The following is a 14523-nucleotide window of genomic DNA, read 5'->3' on the forward strand; positions in this document are numbered from 1 at the left end:
AGATAATTCCACATAGAAAATGGAATGTAACAGTTTCAACACAGGATTCATGGTGTTGGATTAAAGACTTTCCTTGAATATGGTATTAGTTAATAATGTTCTTTGTTGACAGTCTCATTGTTTGTCAGCATTCTTGTAGTTGACCTTCAACCTGCTTACCCTGAGCAGAAATGTATATATATTTTATATTTATCTGAGTTTACATTAATACATAAAATGAAGCAAAAGTGCAAGCAAAAATACAAATTAATAATTGTTTGTTATAGTATTGATCATAACTGCAGTATTTATAAATGTTAAATGGTCTTTCATACAAGTGTTTATTATATTAGTAGTTTGTAAAAATGAATTATCTAGGCACAGTATTGTTATGTATGTTGAATGTCATTTCTAATAGTGCTTATTATGCAATATAAAGATTGTTCACAATGTTTCACAGGGGAATATCATTTTAGAACATTAGAGCCAAGACACATTATTGTTTTTTGTGGGGGTTTTGTTTTTTCAAGATGTTTATGCACTTTTCCATATCGATAATGTTGGATATACTTGTAGTTAACAATTTATGCAGGTATGATTAATGTACCACTCATATGTAATTGTAATACAATTTTCAACATACATTTGTATAAATACATGTTATCACGAGAGACCAACAAGTAAGATTAACTAGAGCAAACATAGTCTCCAAGAACATAATAAACACTCTTTATTATGATATATATATATATATATATATATATATATATATATATATATATATATATATATATGTATGTATGTATGTATGTATGTATGTTACATTATTTTTTTTCTTGTTTTCTTGGAAAATAGCTGCAAGTAAAGGAGACTGACCTTACCAATGAAAGAATCTAGAAATACATTACGCTATTAGCCACCCACCACTTTGCCTCACATGCAAATCTATTTTTGGCAGCATCCTACAGTCTTCTTAAGGAGAAATTATTGTCTCCAGTGGTGCTGCAATGCTTGCTGGTGGTTGTAGCAAAGACATTGAGATATGCTCTTTCCATGTCTATGATGCTCTCTGCGGAGCTGCTCCACCTTTATGTGGATGTTGCTTTCAATAATTCGTGGGACTGGCTGGACCACAGCAAGAACCTTTCAAGGGCTGCTTCTCTTGATAAAGGGACAGTCTTTGGAGGACTTGAGACCAACAGCATTAGTTTCTCACAGCCACTCATCACCCATCACAACAGGCCATAAAGCACGATCACCCTGACCACTTTGGTACTGTCAAGTTTTTCAAGTATGTGTAGCCCCATCAGTCTCAAAAGCAGCTTCAGTCCAAAGCTCCTTCATGCCTGTCATTTTCCAGACAAGGTGGATGGTAAAACCAAGGAAGAAAGTTTTTTAAATCCTCCCCATTTTGCAAGGAGGGATGAGGAAGGCCTTTATTCTTCCCATTGTCCCAGGGCTGCCCAGCTAGCCGTTTTCCAACCTCAGATGGGTTTTCTTGCTCCTCCAAACATTATCAACAAAATTATTTGCATATTAACAGCTTTCTAAATTAAGACATTGTTGTCAGCCCACCTTTACCTTTCACTCATGGGGACCTTGAACTCACAGCTTGTTTTGGCTACTCCATCTAAATGGATGATCATATCAATATGGTGTATTCACTAAATGTCTTCTTATAATGTCTTTTTGGTCCAAAATGAAAATGGTACCCACATACTCTGGCACGAATTAGAAGTTATGGTAGAAGTATTAAATCACTGATTACTATTGCATTGCTTTACTTCTGCAGGACTCACAGTAAAATGATCCAAGCTTAATTATTTCCTCGTCAAACTAGAAGATTCAATAACTATATAAAACACAATGCCACTCTGTCTCCTACATCACAGCCCGCATACAGAATAGAATCCTCTGTTTCCTTGGATGATCTATGTAATACTGCTCAGCAAAATTTGCCTTTGTCCTCAGTTTAAAACATTTTTGGCATGCTTGCTACTTTTTGTATTGATCAAGAGTTACTGCCCTTGATCATTGCCATAGCTGATTGTTATCTGTGCTCTTTTTGCAAATTTTAGGTTTTTTTATGCCTTGCTTTGTAAGCGGTGCATTCACAAATTGTATCCTCCTTCACTGTTCCAGTGACCGGGTAAGTATCATCTATTTTATTTCAGTTCTAAGATTTTTGTTTTATGCATACATTTGTCTCTTTCAGATTATAGTGTTGTGAGGTGTTTGCAAGTACAGGCACAGGACTGTACCATGGCACACTGACTGCAGCAGGCATGGATGGATGGATAGTTGTATAATCTGTTGTCTTTCATCTGACTAGACTGGATTTGTCAACTTGTGTATACTTTCATCAGTGTATAATTAAACAAATGGTAATTATATGAGTGATTATTCAAACTGTTCAAATTCTATCACATAGAAAATATCTTGAATTTATTTTCATGGGTTGCAATATTCATGGTATTTTTGTTGATACTTAAAGTTTGGATTTAGAAAGGGATTATGTTGTTTCCATGGAATGATTATATTTATGTTCAGATTTGAATTTTGTATCAACCACACAAAAAATTTGAAACTTGGTATACCACAGAAAAATAGTGAAATCACATTATTTCATTAAACAATCAGTGACTACTAAGTTTTCCCACTCAGTAGCTACTAACTTTAGCCACTCACTAACAACTAAGTTGGACCATTCTGTAGCTGCCAAGTTTTGCCACTCAGTGGCAAATAAGTTTTCCCACTCAGTGACTAAGTTTTCCCTTTCACTGACAATTAAGTTTTCACACTCAGTGATTAAGTTTTCCTTCTCACTGGCAACTAAGTTCTCACACTCAGTGACTACTAAGTTTTCCCACTCAGTGACTTCTTTGTTTAACTATTCAGTGGCTACTATGTTTAAACACTCAGTAGCTACTATGTGTAACCATTGATGGCTACTAAGTTTCTTGCCTGACTCAAGAGATCCATGAGTCTGCTCTATAAAATGAAGGTGAAGGTAGCTGCCATCAGGAGAAGTTGATTATTAGTGGAATATGACTAACAGTAACAAACATGTTTATGGTGGAGTGAAAACAATGATTTATATCTAGAGTATTTTAAGAAATCATTTGCTTATGCTGATAGAGTTTTCTTCAATAGGTTTCAGCATAATATTAAACAAGCATTAAAATTTTAGCCCTGAGAAAGTATGCCAATACAAACACTTGAATCAGCAAACCTGATTTTATGACTGCATAATATTTGCAAGTGGTAGCTGTAATTCATCTGTGTGATAAGACTATGTTCACCTTGTATAATTTGTATTGTGCTATATTTACGTTTTTAACACAGTAGATGTCACCCCTGTGGATTTTTTTTACTAATTACACATAAGTTAGCAGGATATTTATTTTCATTTCAGCACTATGACGTACACTAAATGTTAGCTAATTATGTTACCCTGGATAAACAAGAGATATTATTGTTTTTATTATTGTTGTTGTTCATGTTATTATTATTATCATTATAACAATACTGATTAGCCAACGTGGTGTTTAGCAGACGAATCCGTACACCAGACTGATTGCCAATCATATTAGATGGCTGTAAAGGGTAGGTAATTAGCTTTTAACTTGATGCATTACAAGATTAACTGTTTGATGTTAGATTTTTGGTACACTTTATTGATAATGTGTCTCAGATGGATCCACCAGCCTGATCAGTTACAACTTGTACCTGTAAATAGATCCATCTGTTTGACCATTTCCAACTTGTACCTGTAAATAAGATCCATCTGTTTGACCAATTACAACTTGTACCTGCAAATAAGATCCATCTGCTTGACCGGTTACAACTTGTACCTGTAAATAAATCCATCTGCTTGACCAATTACAACTTGTACCTGCAAATAAGATCCATCTGTTTGACCAGTTACAACTTGTACCTGTAAATAAATCCATCTGCTTGACCAATTACAACTTGTACCTGTAAATAAGATCCATCTGTTTGACCAATTACAACTTGTACCTGCAAATAAGATCCATCTGTTTGACCAATTACAACTTGTACCTGTAAATAAGATCCATCTGCTTGACCGGTTACAACTTGTACCTGTAAATAAGATCCATCTGTTTGACCAATTACAACTTGTACCTGTAAATACGATCCATCTGCTTGACCGGTTACAACTTGTACCTGTAAATAAGATCCATCTGTTTGACCAATTACAACTTGTACCTGCAAATAAGATCCATCTGCTTGACTGGTTACAACTTGTACCTGTAAATAAATCCATCTGCTTGACCATTTCCAACTTGTACCTGTAAATAAGATCCATCTGTTTGACCAATTACAACTTGTACCTGCAAATAAGATCCATCTGCTTGACCAATTACAACTTGTACCTGTAAATAAGATCCATCTGTTTGACCAATTACAACTTGTACCTGCAAATAAGATCCATCTGCTTGACTGGTTACAACTTGTACCTGTAAATAAGATCCATCTGCTTGACCAGTTACAACTTGTACCTGTAAATAAGATCCATCTGCTTGACCAGTTACAACTTGTACCTGTAAATAGATACATCTGCTTGATCAGTTACAACTTGTACCTGTAAATAGATACATCTGCTTGATCAGTTACAACTTGTACCTGTAAATAGATACATCTGCTTGATCAGTTACAACTTGTACCTGTAAATAGATCCATCTGCTTGATCAGTTACAACTTGTACCTGTAAATAGATCCATCTGCTTGATCAGTTACAACTTGTACCTGTAAATAGATCCATCTGCTTGACCAGTTACAACTTGTACCTGTAAATAAGATCCATCTGTTTGACCAATTACAACTTGTACCTGTAAATACGATCCATCTGCTTGACCGGTTACAACTTGTACCTGTAAATAAGATCCATCTGTTTGACCAATTACAACTTGTACCTGTAAATACGATCCATCTGCTTGACCGGTTACAACTTGTACCTGTAAATAAGATCCATCTGTTTGACCAATTACAACTTGTACCTGCAAATAAGATCCATCTGCTTGACTGGTTACAACTTGTACCTGTAAATAAATCCATCTGCTTGACCATTTCCAACTTGTACCTGTAAATAAGATCCATCTGTTTGACCAATTGCAACTTGTACCTGCAAATAAGATCCATCTGCTTGACCAATTACAACTTGTACCTGTAAATAAGATCCATCTGTTTGACCAATTACAACTTGTACCTGCAAATAAGATCCATCTGCTTGACTGGTTACAACTTGTACCTGTAAATAAGATCCATCTGCTTGACCAGTTACAACTTGTACCTGTAAATAAGATCCATCTGCTTGACCAGTTACAACTTGTACCTGTAAATAGATACATCTGCTTGATCAGTTACAACTTGTACCTGTAAATAGATCCATCTGCTTGATCAGTTACAACTTGTACCTGTAAATAGATACATCTGCTTGACCAATTAGAATTTGTACCTGTAAATAAGATCCGTCTGCTTGACCAATTAGAATTTGTACCTGTAAATAAGATCCGTCTGCTTGACCAATTAGAATTTGTACCTGTAAATAGATACATCTGCTTGATCAGTTACAACTTGTACCTGTAAATAGATACATCTGCTTGATCAGTTACAACTTGTACCTGTAAATAGATACATCTGCTTGATCAGTTACAACTTGTACCTGTAAATAGATCCATCTGCTTGACCAGTTACAACTTGTACCTGTAAATAGATACATCTGCTTGACCAGTTACAACTTGTACCTGTAAATAGATACATCTGCTTGATCAGTTACAACTTGTACCTGTAAATAGATCCATCTGCTTGATCAGTTACAACTTGTACCTGTAAATAGATACATCTGCTTGACCAATTAGACCTTGTACCTGTAAACAGATACATCTGCTTGATCAGTTACAACTTGTACCTGTAAATAGATCCATCTGCTTGATCAGTTACAACTTGTACCTGTAAATAGATACATCTGCTTGATCAGTTACAACTTGTACCTGTAAATAGATACATCTGCTTGATAAGTTACAACTTGTACCTGTAAATAGATCCATCTGCTTGATCAGTTACAACTTGTACCTGTAAATAAATACATCTGCTTGATCAGTTACAACTTGTACCTGCAAATAAGATCCATCTGTTTGACCAGTTACAACTTGTACCTGTAAATACGATCCATCTGCTTGATCAGTTACAACTTGTACCTGTAAATAGATCCATCTGCTTGACCAGTTACAACTTGTACCTGTAAATAGATCCATCTGCTTGATCAGTTACAACTTGTACCTGTAAATAGATACATCTGCTTGATCAGTTACAACTTGTACCTGTAAATAAGATCCATCTGCTTGACCAGTTACAACTTGTACCTGTAAATAGATACATCTGCTTGATCAGTTACAACTTGTACCTGTAAATAGATACATCTGCTTGATCAGTTACAACTTGTACCTGTAAATAAGATCCATCTGCTTGACCAGTTACAACTTGTACCTGTAAATAGATACATCTGCTTGATCAGTTACAACTTGTACCTGTAAATAGATACATCTGCTTGATCAGTTACAACTTGTACCTGTAAATAGATACATCTGCTTGATCAGTTACAACTTGTACCTGTAAATAAATCCATCTGCTTGATCAGTTACAACTTGTGCCTGTAAATAGATCCATCTGCTTGATCAGTTACAACTTGTACCTGTAAATAGATACATCTGCTTGATCAGTTACAACTTGTACCTGTAAATAGATACATCTGCTTGATCAGTTACAACTTGTACCTGTAAATAAATCCATCTGCTTGACCAATTAGAATTTGTACCTGTAAATAAGATCCATCTGCTTGACCAATTAGAATTTATACCTGTAAATAAGATCCATCTGCTTGACCAATTGCAACGTATGTGTAACATATCTAACAAAGCCTCATAGCACAGTCAGTTATTCCAAAAGCTCAAGAGATGTTTTCATCAGTGTTGACTTCTTATTGTCACTAATTAAAATATAATACATTCTCTGGTGCTACATTTATGAGTCAGAGAAATATTTTTGGGCATGACATTTAATATTTTGATAACACATGTACCAAAGACTTGTGTTATAAAATAGGTCGCTGACTTGTGATATAAAATAGGTCACTCCACCTTGTTGACCCTTAATCACAGCATAAACTTGGATGTCCAGTGGTAGTACGAAGTACTTAAAAAGGACTGAATTTACTGTATTATGGCTAGATTTCCTATACATTTGCTTAATAAAGTATTGGGGAAAAAGCCTCGGCATGCAATTTATTCAGCATGAATCTAAACTCAACATTTTTCAGCTGCCAATTAGATAACAGTCAGGGCCAGCCTTAGACCAATTGGACCTAAAAATATATCGATATAGAGAAAGTAATTTTAAAGCAATGAAAGAAAATTTTAAGTTCAATACGATACAAATCTTGTTTAAAAGTTTATTTCTGAATGATGTTTCACAGGGGGACATGTACGTAAATCCAGGAGGCCCTGCCAGAATTATCCAAATTGGTGCCAGCATTGGTTAAAGGCCAGTGCTGATAACACAATATCATTTTTTTCTGTGTAGATTTCTTTCCTATAAATCTAAACTTTAGACGGCTGTGTGTCTTATATTTATTCTTTCTTTCAAGTAAAATATTCCTATTTTCCCTCTACTTTTTGGCATCAAAAGTGAATATGATCCATCGTTTATCAAACTTTTTAACTTTTAACTTATGTAACAAATGGAAATTTATTTCCTATTGTCGTTTATTGCTAATTGTTTCACTAAGACGATTAGTTCTTGTAAAAAGTACTAGTAATGGCCTTCATGACTCACTTATATTCTATGTCGATGGCACCACAAAAAAGTAGGTATTTTTTATAACTTTTGATTATTTCTTATCTTATATCCTGTCACTGATTATCTCTTATCCTGTTGCTAAATAATTTTGAAATAGCAAATATTGATTTTAATAATTTTAGCTTTGTAAATTAAAGGAAAATTTCAGAAGTCTGATTACTTGTAATATTCACTGCCATCAAACTTTAAAATTTCAGAAGTGTATAGATTCAGTATGTTTTATCATTTTTTGCTTTCAAGTAAAACAGTAGCAACACCAACATAAAAAACAATATTATTATCTGCCGGGTATTATTTTGTTAGGATCATTATTATAATTATTATTATTATTATTATTATTATTATTATTATTGTTATCTTTACTATTAATATTATTGTTGTTGTTGTTGTTGTTGTTATCTTTACTATTATTAATATTATTGTTGTTATTATTATTATTATTATTATTATTATTACTGTTGTTGTTATTATCTTTACTATTATTATTAACATCAATAATAATATCAATATTATTATTATTTTTGTTGTTGTTGTTGTTGTAATTAATTCAGCTAATGCATACAGCGCACTTTTGGGTTCATTTAAATTAGCTTAGCTTGGTTCCCCCATTTCATTAACTCCTATCATTTTTATTTAATTATGAATTTTTTTTCAGAATGGGTAGTCAAACAACTCAGTAAACTTTAACATATTTTAGTCAGTTTGAAATTTTACTGAACATAAGAATAAATAAGATTGTATTTCATTTTTTGTTCTTTTTTTAAAATATAATTATTTTCCAGTTTTATGTTATTTCATTGAAATATGAATTATGGCTACAAATATATATACAAATCCTTTTATGTAATATTTTGTTTGGATTTAAAATTTAAAGGAACCTGTTCAAGGTCCGTGAAACTGACATCTTTTGCATGCTTTTGTTTACATGTTCATATGGCAATTCACATGACTTGTAATTACATTGTCATATGGTAATTCACATGACTTGTAATTATTGTCATATGTCAATTCATGACTTGTAATTGCATTGCTGTATGGCAATTCACAAGACTTGTAAATACCTTGTCAAATGGCAATTCACGTAAGTGATACTTACCAGTTTTGTAGTTTTTATGTAGGTCTGATAGTTGACACTTCAATTAATTTCAGGTAAAGTCTATTTAGTCTCCTACCACATGACAAAGGAAATGTGGCATTTAAAAAAGTTCTTAGTATTCCATTATTTATTCTTGGAGAAAGATCTTCTATACCTTTTTTACAGCAGAATTATATTAGTAGAGTAAAATTTAGAAGAAAATTTTGCATGTTGAATAAATGTTCAGCAAAATTATATTGGTGTCATGTTGTTTTTATTTTGTCTGTTTTTATCCAGTGTTGCTATCCACATCTATGTTGATATTTGATCATACATGTGTTGGGTATTTAAACATTTGTGTGAGTATTGTGTTTTTGTGCTTGATACAACAGATGAGTTGTCATTTGGTTTTGTTGTCTCCACACTTGATCCATTTGTCCATCCACTCATTTCATGTTTGTGCAATAACTACAGCCATATTAAGTGTAATATAGAGACTGAGCTTAGATCAAGTGTAATTTTCAATTTTTTCAATTTTTTGTCAGTATTGAATGATATACTTGATGTCAGCTAATATGTTGCACCAAATCTTTTCAGGTCAGTCCACCCAACCATCTATCCTTCAATAAGTCAAACACTCTTGTAAATGTAACTAGTCGACATGTTTTATGTTGAATATTGTGGTCATGATCATCAAATGATGTGCATCTCTACAAATCACTTTACTTCAAAAAAAATTGTTAGAGTTATTGCCCTTTTTTCTGGCAGCTGAATGCAGTGTTTGATGGAATGCAGTTTTTAATCAGTCACTATGAAGCTTGGAACAAAGCTATAAATCACTTTGCCCTTGCAATGTTGTTAGAGTTATCACCCTTTATTACTTGGAGCCAGTTGAGTGTATGCCATGATCTTGTCAATGCAACTAGGCTGACAGTTTTTTCTAAATGATCACAATGAAACCTAAGTACATATTATGGTCATCAAATATTGACAAATTACTGTCCTATTACAATATGCCTGCCAAAGGTATTATGTTATCATATTGTCCATCAGTCTGTTACTAACTTATTTCTGTACAATAATTTGAGGTTTCCACCATCTGCAGTTACCATGGTTTGTAGCAATCAGTTTCCAGGTCGAACACCAGTGTTACAGACTAAGGCAAGAAAAATGCTTTCTGCATAAATAACATAAATTATGCATCACATACCTGGACAAAACTTGCAGATAGTTTGCACTTAGGTTAAGGAGGCTGCTGAATATGGGGTCAAAAGATCACAGGTCAAGGTCACTTAGATTGAAAGAATTTTTTTTACTTCTGCACAATAATATCAGTTATACATCACATACCTGGACCAAACTTTGTGGATAGCTTGTTGTACTCTTGTTGTTACAGACTGGTTTTCTTGTTTTGTCTTTGAATGCAGTGTATGGCAGAATTTTGAGAAGGCATCCAGTCAAAGTTTCTGATGCATCATTAAGAAACATAGTATGTATTATGGCCATCATCCTAGGATGAGAATATTAACAAGCCACTGTAGACTTGCATTATTTGTTCAAATTACTGCCTTTTGTCCCACATCTTAACGAAATGTGAGACAGCATCTTGTGAATGCAGTTGTGTTGCAGTTTTTTATTGATCGATGTAATGCTTGATATTGTGATAATCATCTGAAGATTGTCATATCAAGAAATCTATATACTCCCACAATTTTTGATGTTTTTCCTAGCTTTTTTTATCTTCAGCTGGATGCAGTACATAACAGATTTGTGTGACTAATTTCTCTCCTATATTTCAGTGGAATTGATGTACTACATATGATGGTCATCATTAAAAGATTTGCATGTTGACAAGTTATTGTATATGCAGAGAAGCATGGATCCATGTTCACGTCACATTCCACAGCAGTACTCAGCCAAAGCTCCGCCCAAGGCTGGGGAAGCAAAGGATCCAACATGCAAATTGAATCCCGGTTATGTGCTATGAGCAGACCCCAACATGGCAATGTCCTCTGACTTTCAAGCCATTGGAATAGCCCTATGAGTTGTACAACTTAACATCGAGGGTGTCTCAACAGCCAAACAAACCATCATCAGCACTATAGCCCACCATCATAATGTTGACATAATATGTCTTCAGGAAACTGATGCAGCAGGCCAAATATCAGGAAGATACACAATTGAAGGCTTTGACATTATTTCATCAACACCAGACTTCAAATTCGGCCTCGCTACGTATGCACTACTGATGCATATCCAGTTTCCTCTACCAGATTTTGCAATGTGGTCCGGGTTGGAGGGTACAAGATTGCTAATGTCTAAAAACAGCCCAGTGAACACTGGGACAACAATAGGCTTCCAACTCTCAAACATAAAGCCATCTATATTGGCGACTTCAACAGTTATCACCCTGACTGGGGTTACTCACACCCCGATGACAATGGGGAACACTTGATAGAGTAGGCAATGAACAATGACCTTCTTCTGACCCATGACTCAGAGCAACATTGGATCTTTCATTCTGCAACATGGTGAAAGGACTATTCATTGGACCTCTGCTGGGTCAGCTCCATTGGTGACCATCCTCAGTCAGTAAGCCAAACTGTTCTAGATGACTTCCCACACAGTCAGCACAGACCAATACTTATCCATATTGGACTTCAGCTGCCGGCTATACACGGCTCTTCACAGCAGCACTGAAACTTCTGCAAAGCAGATTGGACAAAGTACACTAACATACAGGAGCGTAGCATAGTCACTATACCATCTCGCTGCATCCCAGTCAAGGAATCCTACCACCACTTCTAAAGAGCCATATTCAAGACAGCCACTCCCTGTTTGTCCCTTGTGGTCATCATCCAGATTATACACCCTGTTTGGATGAAGAATGTCATGCTCTTCTCAAGGAATATGAAGCATCTGGAGACCCAGATATAGCAGATCACCTGATCGAATCCCTGGACACTGCCAGATGCACTCGCTAGGAGGAAACTACAGGATCACTCAACTTTACGTGCTCCAGCTGTTAATGGTGGAGCTTGATTTGAAGACTTGGCACTGCTCAACAACCACCAGTTCAAACTCACCATGTTGTCAAACAAAATGCTGTAGCTAGCCAGATTTTTAAAAGTGGCAAAAGTACCCCTGGAAAACAGCACCAACATCAAGTAAGAGATGAGTGGCGACAATACTGCCATCGGAAGTCAGATGAACTAGATCAAAATACTCTAGAGGCATTTACAACAACAGAACTTGAAACGATGATATGCAGCATCAAATCAGGCAAAGCAGCAGAATATGACAACATCCTACCTGAGTTCTTGAAGCATCTTGGCCCAAAGGCAGAGGAATGGCTCATCGCTTTTTACACCCGAGTTGTTAGGGAAAAGTGCATGTCAACTTTGTGATGACAGGCAAAGATTTTTGCGATCCCAAAGCTGGCAAAGATCTCCCCAATGTGGCGAGTTATTGTCTGATCTCCTTGCTTTCATTCTGTTTTCAGGTACTGGAGCTCCTGATTCTCCAAAGAATTGGTCCAAACTTGGAGAATATCATAACTGTTGAGCAGGCAGGCTTCAGGCATGGCAGTAGTACTTGCGATCTAGTCCTTGCCCTGACTATGTTTGTTCAAATGGTTTTCAGAGAAACCTTAAAACCAGAGTTGTTTTCCTTGCTCTAACAGCAGTAAATGACACAGTTTGGCATGCAGGGCTGTTGCTAAAAATTTTCAGAGTATTGCCATGCTGCATAGTTGAGACTATCTAACTGTTCCTTTGTGACAGGTGCTTCAGAGTGCACATCAGAGATAGCTGCAGCTCGTGGAGGTGTCAGACTAATGGACTCCCATGAAGGTATGTTCTTTTACCAAGTTTATTCAATGTCTGTATCAATGACTTACCTTGACACACTTGCACAAGTCCATTTCTGCTGATGACATTGCTCTCGGGACCCAAAGCCACTCATTTACTGAGCTTAAGGAGGTACTGAACAAGGACCTGGAGGACTTCTTCAAGAAATGGCATCTACAGCCAAGCGCAACAAAGACAGTCTCCAGCGTCTTCCACCTTAATAATGCAAATGCGAACTGTGAGCTCTGCATCCTCCATGGGCAGCAAATAAAACACGACCCGGCACAAACATACCTTGGTGTGACTCTGGACAGATCTCTGACATTCTACAACCACCTGAAGAAAACTGCAGCAAAACTTAGCACTCAAAACAACCTGCTCCTCAAAATGGCTGGTTCAACCTGGGACGCTAGGGCTCAGACACTCAAGACATCAACACTGACCCTCTGTTATTTGACAGCCAAGTATGGCGCTTCTGTCTGTGCTTGGTCATCTCACACCAAGTTAATTGATGTCCAGCTCAACACAACAATGTGCATGATCTCCGGACTGATCATCTCACACCAAGTTAATTGATATCCAGCTCAACACAACAATGTGCATGATCTCCGGACTGATCATCTCACACCAAGTTAATTGATATCGAGTTCAACACAACAATGTGCATGATCTCCGGACTGATCATCTCACACCAAGTTAATTGATATCCAGCTCAACACAATGTGCATGATCTCTGGACTGATCATCTCACACCAAGTTAATTGATATCCAGCTCAACACAATGTGCATGATCTCTGGACTGATCATCTCACAACAAGTTAACTGATATTCAGCTCAACACAACAATGTGCATGATCTCTGGACTGATCATCTCACACCAAGTTAATTCATATCCAGCTCAACACAACAATGTGCATGATCTCTGGACTGATCATCTCACACCAAGTTAATTGATATCGAGCTCAACACAATAATGTGCATGATCTTCGGAACACTATGTCGGGCTCCTTTAACATTGCTGCCAGTACTCAGCAACATTCCTCCTCCATATCTGCATCGCCACAAAAGTGTTGGCTATAGTGCCAGTGAGAAACATCCACTGTACATAGACATCACCTCACATCCACTGATCTGCATGACTTCAAGACACCCAATCTGGTTAGGTTTGTTGCCAGTGGATGTGACAGCTATTTCAGCATGGAGTGTCTAGTGGTCTTCAACAGATGTTGTAGACAACTCCCTCATAGCTGAGCCATCTGTGTGCCCTACTGGCTTCAACCTTCCGCATCATCTACAGACCATGCCAAACTGCTTTCAGACAGGATAGGGTCATTGTGCAGTCAATCTTGTCTGATGGGGCCAGGCCACTGACTCTTCCCATAGCTGTGGAGCTCTGCAGACCATGTCACACACTGTGAACAACATTGTGAACAACTGTCCACTGACAAAGTTCCCCAAAGGAATACATGCTCTCTACCTTGCTGATGATGATGTGTTAAATGGCTGAGCATGCACTGCACACAATAATAATAATAAATGTAGGTGCACTACTTTCAGCAGAGTTACCAAATTGGACATTTTGTTTTCCTTTAGGCTCATCTCCATCTTGGGGTTGGAGATGAATGTGGGATAAGTCATATTTAGGCAAACACATTGCCCACTATTACTCAGGTTAAATTTGAAATGAGGTAAATTCATTACACACTCACAGTATGATGTCAATAATGTAACTGAATTTCAAGC

This window comes from Sinohyriopsis cumingii, chromosome 15, assembly GCF_028554795.1.
Source record: "Sinohyriopsis cumingii isolate HCF-2022 chromosome 15, ASM2855479v2, whole genome shotgun sequence".
Lineage (NCBI taxonomy): Eukaryota > Metazoa > Mollusca > Bivalvia > Unionida > Unionidae > Sinohyriopsis > Sinohyriopsis cumingii.